Here is a 12,873-nt window from a genome sequence, read left to right as displayed (position 1 = left end):
TAAATCTTTATGTATACGAAACCTTCGTTTTCCACAGTGGCCTCTCGAAGGGAACGCACATCAAATGAGAAGTAGCCCAAGTGAGATATAGCCAAAATGAGAGCGAGTCGGTTGTCATAATGAGAATTAGCCCTAATGCGCCTGAACCTTATTTAACATCAGCTGCAAATAAGCGCAGCAGTCTAAACTTTCCTTATATTTTTGGTGATCAAGAGTAGGTGTCAGAATAAAAAACATAGATTTTTTCATATTTTATATTTAATATTTGAATCTAATCTAAACCCAGCGGCACGGATAATGCGAATAAGTAATGGAATAATGTTCTGTGGTCCGATGACTAGGCAGCTTTAAGAGGTCAAGAAGTTGGGACCAAGTGAAACGTTATAGAGAAAGAGCAGAACTTTCTTCCGATCACTGCAAATCGTTTTTATGAAAAGTCCATTAAAACCCTGTTGGTATGTGTTCAGAAGCCTGAATTAGTGAGATTATTTGTTTTCAAGTAGGTACACCCTCAGTGTTCGAACCATGTTCGAACCAGTTTCCGTGCCGCTTACAATTAGGTACATCTTAATGCTAACATCGACTTGATAGAAGCCAAAAAGTGATATTTTAGCGGCATATCATGCCATTATTATTAATTAATAACTACATACTTGCATTTAGGCTCAAGCTACACAGGTAATGCGTGTGTAAAATAACGAGTGAGTTGTGTAGCGTAGAGTTGGCATTATTAGCGTAAAGTCAGGTTACCTAGTGTTACCTAGGTCTTATTTTGTGCCTAGGTGTAAAGATCACATTGTTATTTCCTGCGTTATTATTATTCATTACACAGACTAATTGTCAATTTTATCAAAAAATCGTATACATTTCATTTACTAATGGTTGTGCAGATTGTGCCTAAATGTCTCCCTTACCAGTCTTACGAATAAAATATTTGTTTCAGTACTTAGCGGTAGTTGTAGAAATATCATATTATTCCTTATTTCCATGCATGACAGCAGAAAACTTGGTTAGATAATCCAGTTCATAGAACCCGAGACTTATGTAAAAAGCTCTGAACAGCTCAACACACTCAATGATAAGGAACGTAATTAAACAGTATTTTATTCGTAAAACTGAAAACATTAATTAAAACAATACCTACGTGTTAGAGTTAGTGTAAAGTTCGTTCATTGTCCTATCACTAGATGGCACCACATGCTATGTTTGTGTTTAAGTTTACATAGTTTTACCAATAGATGACACTTGTATTTTATGTGCAAAATATTAGCCCGCGGTGTCCAGATTTTTTGCCCGGCCTTTAAATATAACCGGGATCCAATAAAGCATTGAATTCAGTTGACCTCAAGACGGTGTTTGATTCACTAGTTAGTAGTACCCCTAGTCAGTGTAGGAGTGAGTGATAGGAGTGATAACGGCTAGGAGTGCTCAGGGTGAGGGAATTCCACCCTCTCACTACGGGAGGGTTAAACATGGTCCTTCGAGCCGGATGCTGTGAGGAGGTACTAGCATCCTAAGGAGTGGATTCCTCCTCCACGCGAGCAGTGGACTGCTGCTGTGGGGCACCTCAGAGGTCCAGAGGAGGGCCTCAGACGGCGCTGAGCTTAGCCGGCGTGCGTCAGGAACCGGTGCCATTGGAGGACGGAGGAGGGTCCAAGGGCAGCCCTCAGAGGCTGCAGGAGGTGAAGGTCTACTTCACCTAAGAGGTCCTGAGGAGGATCTCGACGGCGCTTGGCTTGGTCGGCGCACGTCAGGTTGAGGACGGAGTGACGTCCGCGGAGCAGCCCTCCTACCAGAGGTTGCAGGAGGTTCGCCAAGGATTGACAGACGCGAAGCTTCAAACTTCGGCAAGTTTCGTAAGAATTCGGAAATGTCACCGTGAGTAACTTCTTTTTTGATTGACTGTCAGTGTGTCACAAGAGTCAGTGCGGGTTTGAATTAGTGACAGTCGATTTACTTTTTAGAAGACTTTTAAATTTTTGATTTTCGGTGACAGGTTTTGTATTTTGTTTATTCTGTTTTGTCAAATTCATAAAATGGCGAATCGTAAAGAATGTAAAATTGAAATGGAAAATATTATGAGATTTCAGTATGATATTTTTAAGCGTTTGGAAAAACATAAAGTTAATTTCAACAAACTTTCGGAAAGTCAAATAACTAAACAGTATGTAGAAGGTAAATTGGAACTATTGGAACAGCTGTGGGTAGAGTTTTCTTCAGGACACAAAGAGTTGATGCGTAGTGCATGTCCTGAGGAACTAGCTGATTCCTTGTATGTTAAAGAGGACTTATGTGATCAAGTAGAGGAATTGTACAGTTGGTTCAAATGTGATCTCAAAACCTGTTTGTTGAAGTTGACTTCCAACATCGATCAAGATAGTACTTCGCAAGTTGTTCAGAGGAAAAGTAGTCAACTTGAATTGCCCAAAATTATTATTCCATCATTTTCGGGGAAATATTCGGAATGGCCCACATTTTGCGATTTATATAGTTCTTTGGTGCATTTCAATGAGCATTTGACAAAGGTACAGAAATTTCATTATCTAAAGAGCTACCTTACAGGAGAAGCAGAACAACTTGTGAAGCACATATCAATAGCGGAATGTAATTATGATAGGTGTTGGCAATTGTTGGAGGAGCGTTATAACAATAAGAAATTCATTTGCCAACAAACATTAAATCGGTTATTTAGTCAGAAAAACATTGTAAATGAGTCGGCACATGCGCTGAAGGAATTAATTGATACAACTAATGATTGTTTGGCTAATTTGATCAATATTGGTGTAAATGTAGATAGTTGGGATGTAGTTCTTGTTCATATTTTGACATCGAAGTTGGATACTGAATCTAGACGTCAGTGGGAGTTCATGATTTCGGAAACCAACACATCGGATGAACTGCCTACTTATGATCATTTTAAAGATTTTCTAACGAATCGTTACAGGGCATTGGAGTTTCTAGATTCAAAATCCACTTCGATAAATGTAAATAATGTACATAATAGAACTACTAAGTCTATGCATATTGTAAAAAATGTGCAATGTCCGTTTTGTACGGAAGGAGGGCATAAACTTAGGTTTTGCAAAGAATTTGCAAGGGAGGCGGTGGAGTCTCGTCGGGAATTTGTTTTAAATAACAATGTATGTTTTAATTGTTTAGGACTCAATCATTCTGCCAAATTCTGTAAATATGTAACTAAATGCCGAATCTGCAAACGCAGACATCATTATCTGTTACACCCTCGAGGTAATGTCCATAGAGGTGTAGGAAATAGAGATGCAAGTGAGGAAGTGAAAAGTTCTGGGTCTTGTTTGTCGACAGGGAATAATAATCAAGTTTTACTGCCGACTGCGGTAGTCAAAGCTATGTCGACCAAGAAGGATAGCATAGAGATTAGAGCATTGCTTGATCAGGCCTCGGAGTCGTCTTTCGTAACTGAAGAAACAGTACGAAGACTTGGGTTGAAAAAGACTCCAATCAAAGAGCGCTTGTCAGGAATAGGTGGGGATAGTTTAGTATCCGAGGCTTTTGTTGACTTGGAGATTAGTTCAAGGATTCATCCAGGGGAGAATTTAGGGGTGAGAGCTTATGTTTTAAAGTCAATAACTTCTCTATTACCATCCCATAAAATAGAATCTGTGCAATGGGCTGAAAGTATGAATTTGCCGTTGGCAGATCCTGGCTATCACACGCCAAATCGTATCGATTTGTTATTGGGAGTAGATGTGTTTAGTCAGGTCTTGCTAGAGGGAGTTAGGAAAGGTCCAAGCGGTACCCCTGTTGCACAAGAGACATTGTTTGGGTGGATTTTATCGGGAAATTGTACAAAGTCAACAAACAGAAATTTTAGGGCTAAGGTTAGATATAAGGATAGTAGTAAGGTAAGAAGGCAGACTGATTGAAGTAATATAAAATGTTTAAAATGTCAGGGTTATCTTTCAAAATTATTATGCCTTCTTTCTTGAGTTTTAAGTGTTCATAATGGGCGATTGTCATGGTGGGCGATGTAGTGAAGGACGAAGCTTAGCTCGTCCTTGGTGGGCGATTATGTTAGAGTTAGTGTAAAGTTCGTTCATTGTCCTATCACTAGATGGCACCACATGCTATGTTTGTGTTTAAGTTTACATAGTTTTACCAATAGATGACACTTGTATTTTATGTGCAAAATATTAGCCCGCGGTGTCCAGATTTTTTGCCCGGCCTTTAAATATAACCGGGATCCAATAAAGCATTGAATTCAGTTGACCTCAAGACAGTGTTTCATTCACTAGTAGTTAGTAGTACCCAGTCAGTGGTAGGTAGGAGTGAGTGATAGCGCCTAGGAAGTGCGCAGGGTGAGGGAATTCCACCCTCCTCTATGGGAGGGTTAAACACTACGATTAAATACAAGTTACATATCAATGAGTCTTAAAAATATTCACATTTACTTATTACCTAAAAATCATATAAAAAATACAATATCGAATGTGCTTAATCAATTAAAACTAATAAAAAATTAACGAAGCAAAACACAAAGACTAGAATTATTTCGTAGGACCTAAATCATTTGTGTGATCAAGCAGGTATTTATAAAAATGTAAAAAGATGTTTCATCACGTTAATGGGTTTATTTGATAACCTTGTTGTACTAATTATTTCAATAACGTACCTATGTTCTAAATAAATATAATGAAAACAAATAACCTATTTTTTTTAAATTTATTGTCTGACACTTTAAGCCTGAATAAAAATAATAATAATAGGATCAAAAGTGGGTAGGTACAACATGTAAATAATTCACAAATAATAATGGGATATAACCATTTGATTGACTTTTTTCCGAGAGTTTGAAAAAGCCGGTAAGCCTCATCGCGGTTGAATAATGTATTCATTAGATTAGATCTATGATGATTTAAATTGGTGCTGAAAAATTGTCGTTAAAACCTATGAAAAATGGCTAATAGCAAAATAAACAATGAATTAGGTATTTACTTGCTCTATCTACCTAATAAGATAATATAACCTTACAGATTCTTACTTATTTCTATAATTCTTATATTTAAAATTTTATCCGACTGCAGAAAGGAGAATTAAATGAGTGCCTATCCTAGTAGATATTCGAACTGTGTTATAATATGGATACAACTTACGAAAGTGTCGTTAGATATTCATTGTTTCATGATGGGAATTCAATTCTCTAGTTCTAGGTGCTATCGCATCAGTTTAAACGACAAGTTGTCACGTCACATAAGTATTTTATTTCTCGATGCGAATTAATGCATAATTTATGTAGATATGTGTAATTCTCATTTGGTGGGAACATTTACGATGTAAGGATATTCCCGGGAATATTTACAAATGGCCTTATAAGTATGCTTATGCCTACCTATTCCGTATCATTATGTCATTTATGTTATTGTAATATAGGTTCATTGGTAACTCTATAAAACTCTGGTACCTAACACTGTAAATTTTCTTGCGTCTACTCAGTAATTCGGACGAAACTCCCAGCGCCTTAGTTCTTTATTAAGTTGACTCAGAATTATTATTGAAACTATGCCTAAATGTAATCTTTGGACCTTTTAACTGTATTCTCATAACCATATTATGACTGTTTTATCTTTAGGACGATAAAATATGTTTTTTACCACATTTTTAATCATATCTTTTTGTCTATGGAAAATTTGAACTTGCTATGTTATAAAGGGTTAACATGCCCGGTCAAGCGAAGTAAGCAGTTGAGTTGGCGGCGCAGGGGAGTTTTGATGAAGAATTAGAAACCGCTGCCTAATATTTACTGGACGATTTTATAATTACTCGCTCGAATATTATAGCCAATGATCTCATGTATTGTCACATCGTCTTAAAAGCAGCCAGTACTTACACTTAGTACTTATTTGTTTAATATTAAGCCTAATTATAAATACTAAGAAAAAATACAGTAATAACCTAATTGTCAATTGAAATTTAATTTATAAAGTGAACAAAATTAAAAAAAAAGTAAAGTATTTTTGACAAGTATGAGAAAATAAAAAAAAACACGACAAGATATGCAAAACAAAATTCGACAAAGAAATATTGAGGAAGATTAAATTAAAATAAGAAAAACAAAGAAGAAATGGCATCTTATTTTAGAGATAATTAGATAGAATAGAGATGGGCCAGATAAGAAATAACTAAATATTATTGTTGAGGAAGGCAGAATTAATAACTTACCTAACTACATGACTATATATTAGGGTGTCCCTTATATGGCCGAAAAAAAATTTTTTTTAGATATTGAAATGCATACCCTCTATTTCTTTTCGTACTACTCAGACATACTTAAATACAAAATTTCATCTTCCTACGTCCACATTAACCCGTGCCGACTTAGCTCTGAAGATTTTGAAAAATGCTGGTTTTACCCCTTTCGTTATGTAGCTAAATCAATTAAAATATTTATTTTTTATAAAATATTTATAAAAAGAAGATAACATTACAGATCAGACAATATATTTTACTTTTGAGGGACCCTTTTTTACATTCTGGATACAGATTTCCATGCTCCTGAATATTGGCCTGATTTTTGCTACACTGTGCGTAGCAAAAAAAGCTTTTGCTCTTCCTTTGCAGTGATCAAACCATGAAAATCTTGCATAAGCTTTATAGCTCTTTCAGCTGTATCATTAACTACCCTTAAAGAAGCACTTTTTTGCCTTTAAATAGGCAACATCTTTATCTCATATAGAAATGTGTCTCAGGGGGAAATTATTATAAATTTTCAATCGAGAAAATAAATTTATACTCTTGACAGACATAAAACCACTCAATGGTTTTCCAGCAACAATAAATAAGGCAGTATTATTATCAATTCATTAAAAACAGGATAAAAAATTAGTGCAAAGTCCTATTTCCCATAGAAATAATCATACCTTCTTCAGATGGAATGTATCTCTTCCCAGAATCATACATACTCTCTCTTTGTACTTTTATTACAATATTGACGGTGTTTGTTCATGACCTTCATCATCAAAAAGTGATAAAACGGCAATTTCTTCTGATATGAAGTACCAAAGATGTTGACTAAACTTGCTCAGGGCTGCTTTGGAAATCAATTTGTCAAAAGACTCTCATATACCTTTTGGAAAGTGGATGTCAAGAGTTCCTTAGGGCTTTCCTCAGAGCTGGTAAGCTGGTCGTGATGTCCTTGCGTTTGTATAGAATCTTGCGTAGTAAGAGATGATGATAAACCTCCGAAACATATTTGCTCTATTTTTTATTTATTTATTTATTTAATTTTCTTTGTCTTGCACTTTCTACTTTCTTAACTAACTTTTTGTCTACACCTTAACACTCTGGACGCCTTGGTTTTATTTGTTTTTGTTAAAATATTTTATTTGTTTTTAAATCCTCCTCACCGCGGCGCTTATAAATCTTGATTTTTTTAAAATAATTTTTCTTGCAACTCCCTCCAAGCATAGTGAAGATACACAAGTTTTTTTACACAGTTAGGCTCTGGTAGGATTTATAGCTTTTCCCAAAATATAATACACTCCCGAATGATGAGATTAGAGGTTTCAATAACATTTAATTAACTTCGCAAAATATGTTAAAAACTACTGAAAAAACTTGACGATTAACGGTAAATTTGTGCCTATTATTTGATAAATTTACGTCCCCGACTAAGAAAATACTTTTTTTATTGCTTCTTAATTCCACAGCCATCTTCTAAATGTCAAACAATAGGTGTTTATCACGAGATTAATTGAGAACAAATGACAAATACCGCGAATACGCACCGCTACTGCCGCGCAACATGTTTCGATGCAAGTCGGCACGGGTTATCGTACTCCAAATAAGGTAAAAATTTATTTCCGAGTGTTTTAGAGGCAAACAAACAAAACTAAGACCTATGCGTTACAAATTTAAAACTTTGAAAAATAAGGGACACCCTACTATATATATATATATTATATTACGTAAACTGCTATCAAGTAGCGTTTAACTATTATCTATTCTACTTCTTTATTGCTCTCTGAATGCCGTTTGATAATGGAAATTAAAGCGATCATTTAGATCTGATTACAAGAAATAATAATTTTACCTAAATCTACTTCTTTCCTCCTTTCAAAGTGCGTTTAGTTGGTTAGCCTGAAATGCTGTTTTATTATTAGGCCTGGCACTTGAATACTATTATTATTGTTTTTTATATCTATTTGTGTGTTATTAAAAGGCGTAAGTGAGCAAATTGATGGTAGATCTGCTTGATGTTAAACTTTACGCAAGCCTGTGGTGTATATTGTGCATGTTTGTGACATCTGTTCTGCACTTAGTCGGCTCTTACGACACGCGGCAGAATAACGGAGGGACTATTCTGCCCCGGCCCCCCACGGGGCGATAATACGAGTAGGTATTTACCTATGATTAACTCGCATTACCACACTTTCTTTAGCTCATACGCCATGCAATTACCTATACACTATGTTAGCAAGTCTTATAAGAGACTCATTTACATGAATTTTAGTCAGTTTTAAAGTTAATTAGTTACTTACTTTCTTTTTTACGAAGTATTACTTCTTATTATATTATTAGTATAATTATAAGTGGTGGTATGTAGTTAGAGACCATCCCCGACATGTGCACAGGGGCTATTGCAGTTATTGAAGAATGAACTAGGGTTATGGATGTAGGATGGATGGACTGGTTACTGGGCTATGGATGGAGACTACGGGTCACCTGCCTGGTTCATAGTCTCGGACTGAAAATATGGCAGGCGGTGACTAGCCAGTGACTAAATGGCCCCCCCTAGCGTCATGGGTCATATAAACCGAACTGAGGGGCAACATTGGCATCTGCCAGCTTACAGGTGTAGAGAGGTGTGCTGCGCTTTCTTCCAGATTACTCGCGGCGTTGTCCTTTAACATCTCCACACCTGGAGCATATAGCTCTAGCGACTCCACTCTGGCCGGCCGGTTAAGGCAAGCCAGAGGTGAGAGTCCTTCAGACCCTCTTGGATTCCACTTCGGCAAGCCGAAGACGTGGGTCTTAACCGACTCTCGGGAGCACTCGGATTAACAACTGACCCCGTGGTGTCGCTACTCACCAACAGCTCGCCACAAAGCTGCCCTGCGGGGTATTATTATTATTCATGTACTTACATTAAATAGGTAGAAGGAAGAAGAGACAAAAGGTGGGACACACTAAGGCCCGAAAATCAGGAGTCCTTCTTATTCGGAAAGTTAGATAAGGCCATTTTATCAAATAATTATTGAGACATTTTTTAAAGGAGATGAATTCAACGACACTTCGTGAGTTCAAACTATTATGTACATTATTTTGTTTTGTTTTCTTAATTCAATTTGACAATCCGAAAAGATTTTACTATGTGCGATTGATAACGTTTAAACTTAAGGTACTCTCTGCAGTCGACATAAAACCATTATCCTATATAGGTAAGTATAGTCCAGTCATTATAGTAAGTTCACCTCGGAATTCGAGATACCCAGCTGTAAGTCTGTAAATACGTGTATATTGACACCCTAAAAGTTGTCTCAAAACCTACATATGGTAGGGTGTAAGCAACTATTAAATTTCAAGGTCAACGGTCACAAAAATCGGTTTTTTGCGCTTTTTTTAGAAATATCTCATTTCCTATGGGTTTTTTGCTATTTGTATTTATTATCAATATTGTAGAATACTAAATTCTCTACAAATTTTGTTTAAAAAATTTTTTTAAACGGTGAACCGTTTTCGAGATAGAGGGCGGAGAGCGCGCGGTCACTGCATCACTTCAGGTCAACTTAAGCGGTTTAGATTTTTCATACAAAAGGATTTTCCCGCTAATTCCCGTGGGAATTTCGGGAATTCCTTGTTGTTTACTTTTACTAAGGTACCTACATGCCAAATTTCAAGCGTCTAACTTCCGTTAAGCGTTTAGATTTTTCATACAAAAGGATTTTCCCGCTAATTCCTGTTCCCGTGGGAATTCCTAAGTATACTATAACCTGCCCAGGAGTATGAAGAATAATTGTACCAAGTTTCGTTAAAATCCGTCGAGTAGTTTTTGTTTCTATAAGGAACATACAGACGGACAGACAGACAGACAAAAATTTTACTGATTGCAGTTTTAGCATCAGTATCGATCACTAATCACCCCCTGATAGTTATTTTGAAAATATATTTCATGTACAGAATTGACCTCTACAGATTTATTATAAGTACTAGCGGCCGCCCTCTATCTCGAAAACGGTTCACCGTATAAAAAAATTTTTTGAACAAAATTTGTAGAGAATTTTGTATTCTACAATATTGATACAAATAGCAAAAAACCCATAGGAAATGAGATATTTCCAAAAAAAGCGATTTTTGTGACCTTTGACCTTAAAATTTAATAGTTGCTTACACCCTTCCATATGTAGGTTTTGAGACAACTTTTAGGGTGTCAATATACAAGTATTTACAGACTTACAGCTGGGTATCTCGAATTCCGAGATTCTTACCTAATTTAAACTTAAATGACTGGACTAAGTAAGCAGAATAACTTAAAAATTTAGGTAAGGGGAACTTAGATAAGGTAATCTTATTTTTAAATATTATCAGCCATTTTGTGTGACAAAAATAATAAATTAAGTACTATTATTTACTTTTTTTTGGTTTATTAATATTTCTTTGGTGGGTTCAGTCTTAAAAAAAGTTACAAAAACTTATTATAACAAATTGGTAGCAGGATCAGTGTAAAGCGATTTTACTCTAATTGGCTTTGCCCCCATAAATAATATAAATTAAATAACTTCAGCTGCGTAAGAATAAACATGTTAGTTATATGTATAAGCTGTGCTTATATCTAAATGTTACTCTAAACATCGATAAAAATTCTAATATAAGGGCGTCCCTTATCGTGTCAACCAAGAATACAATTGCATCATAATCGTTGGATAGAAATATTATAATATTTCTTTTATATCAAATCAATAATCACAATCCCTTTAAACATATTATGTGTACTAGAGTACATGACACCATCAGATTACATACAATTTGTATCTCACAAATTGTATGAGCAATCAAAACAAATAAAATAAATGAAAGCCTCATATCACTGTTTTACTCTACTTCTGATGCCGTGTACCCTGTTTAGGTAATCTGTAAGTTCTAGGGAATCATTTAAAGACAGGTCTCTATGTCCTGGTTGCAAGAATATACGGCCAGGGCAGGATCAGATCGGCGGAAGGTAGTGTTCCGAAGAGCCCTGCAATAATGAAAGACGGTTTAGGAGTAATTATTATTTAAACAAAGTCCAGCTTTCTTTGGCAGATATAACCTGAAAATCCAAAAAGGGGATCGAGCGCCAAAGTTTAAAAAAGTTAGAGCATGATACCGAGAGGTATTTATTTTATTTTATTTTTTATTTTATTTTTATTTTACAAGGAAAACAATACAGTGTAGAAACTATGTAGACTAACATTTTAGAAAACTTATAACCATTAACATGTTTTCACATTTAGAGCCTGAGTAATGCTTGTTTATCAATAAACAAAAATAGAAAAGAAGTTACCAAGCCAAAGTTACCTACTACTAATTAAATTAAAGCTTAATACAAAAAAAAAGCACTTTCAAGAATGCACATCAAACCAGTCTTTGAAGAGATTTCGTTTAACACTATTTATGCTGGAATTGAATAAATCAATATCGGAATCGCCAGCCATAAGGTTAAAGACATTAGCAGCTCGAATAAAAAATGAGTTCTTCCTGTAATTGCTATTACTATGAGGAACAGAAAGAGTAATGGGTCGTCTTAAAGTCCTGCTAGGAGCACGTAGATTTATTAAAGAAAGGAGGTGTGGGGAATCGATCTTACATTGGGCTACTTTTAATAGAAAAGTGATGTCTGCTATTTTGCGTCTATCTTGTAGCGGTAATATGTGATGTCTGCTACACCTCCCTATGTAATTATCAATGTAAGTCTTGCTCTTGTACTGTAAGTATCTCATAAATTTCCGTTGGACGCACTCCAGCCTGTTAATGTAAATATTATATTGCGGATTCCAAATCTGTGAACAATACTCGAGGATGCTACGCACATATGAGCAATATAACACCTTTGCTACTTTTACACTTTGGAATTGAGAACAAGAACGCATGATAAAGCCCAAGGTCCTAGTGGCTCTCTTAACTACACTATCAACGTGCAGCTCATAAGTTAATTTGGAGTCATGTATTACGCCGAGGTCCCGAACTTGGGTGAGATTCTTAAGCCCTGTCCCTTTTAATGTGTACAAGTAGTGCGTCACATTACATTTACGACTAAAGCATATACTATGACATTTAGAAATATTTAGATCTAGTTTATTTAGCTTACAATATTCCTCAAATCTTTGGAGATCATCCTGCAGTTTCTGGCAGTCATTTGTGTTTTGTATTTGTTTATATATTTTCATATCGTCTGCATATAATAAGAAACTTGAATGTAAAAAACAGCAAGATATATCATTTATGAAAATATTAAACAGTAGAGGGCCAAGCAGTGAACCCTGGGGCACACCAGAAGGCACAGTACACCATTTTGAACAGTAACCATTCACTGCTACGGCCTGTGTACGATTTTCTATGTAAGAAGAGAACCACCTAAACAGATTTCCATGAATTCCTGCTGACAGTAGTTTCTGTAGAAGCAATGAATGGTCTATTCGATCAAAGGCTTTGCAATAATCAGTGAATATAGCGTGAACCTCCCCCCCTGCATCCATGCCTGAAGTTACAAATTCGGTAAATAATATTAAGTTGGATGTGGTTGATCGATTTTTTAAGAATCCATGTTGTTCAGGGATGAAAATACTAGACAGGCTATCATAAACCTGCGTATATACGATACGCTCAAAGACTTTGGCGAACAGGCACAATTTCGATATAGGC

Source organism: Ostrinia nubilalis, chromosome Z (genome assembly GCF_963855985.1).
Source record: "Ostrinia nubilalis chromosome Z, ilOstNubi1.1, whole genome shotgun sequence".
NCBI lineage: Eukaryota > Metazoa > Arthropoda > Insecta > Lepidoptera > Crambidae > Ostrinia > Ostrinia nubilalis.
Note: the sequence above shows the minus strand (reverse complement) of the source record.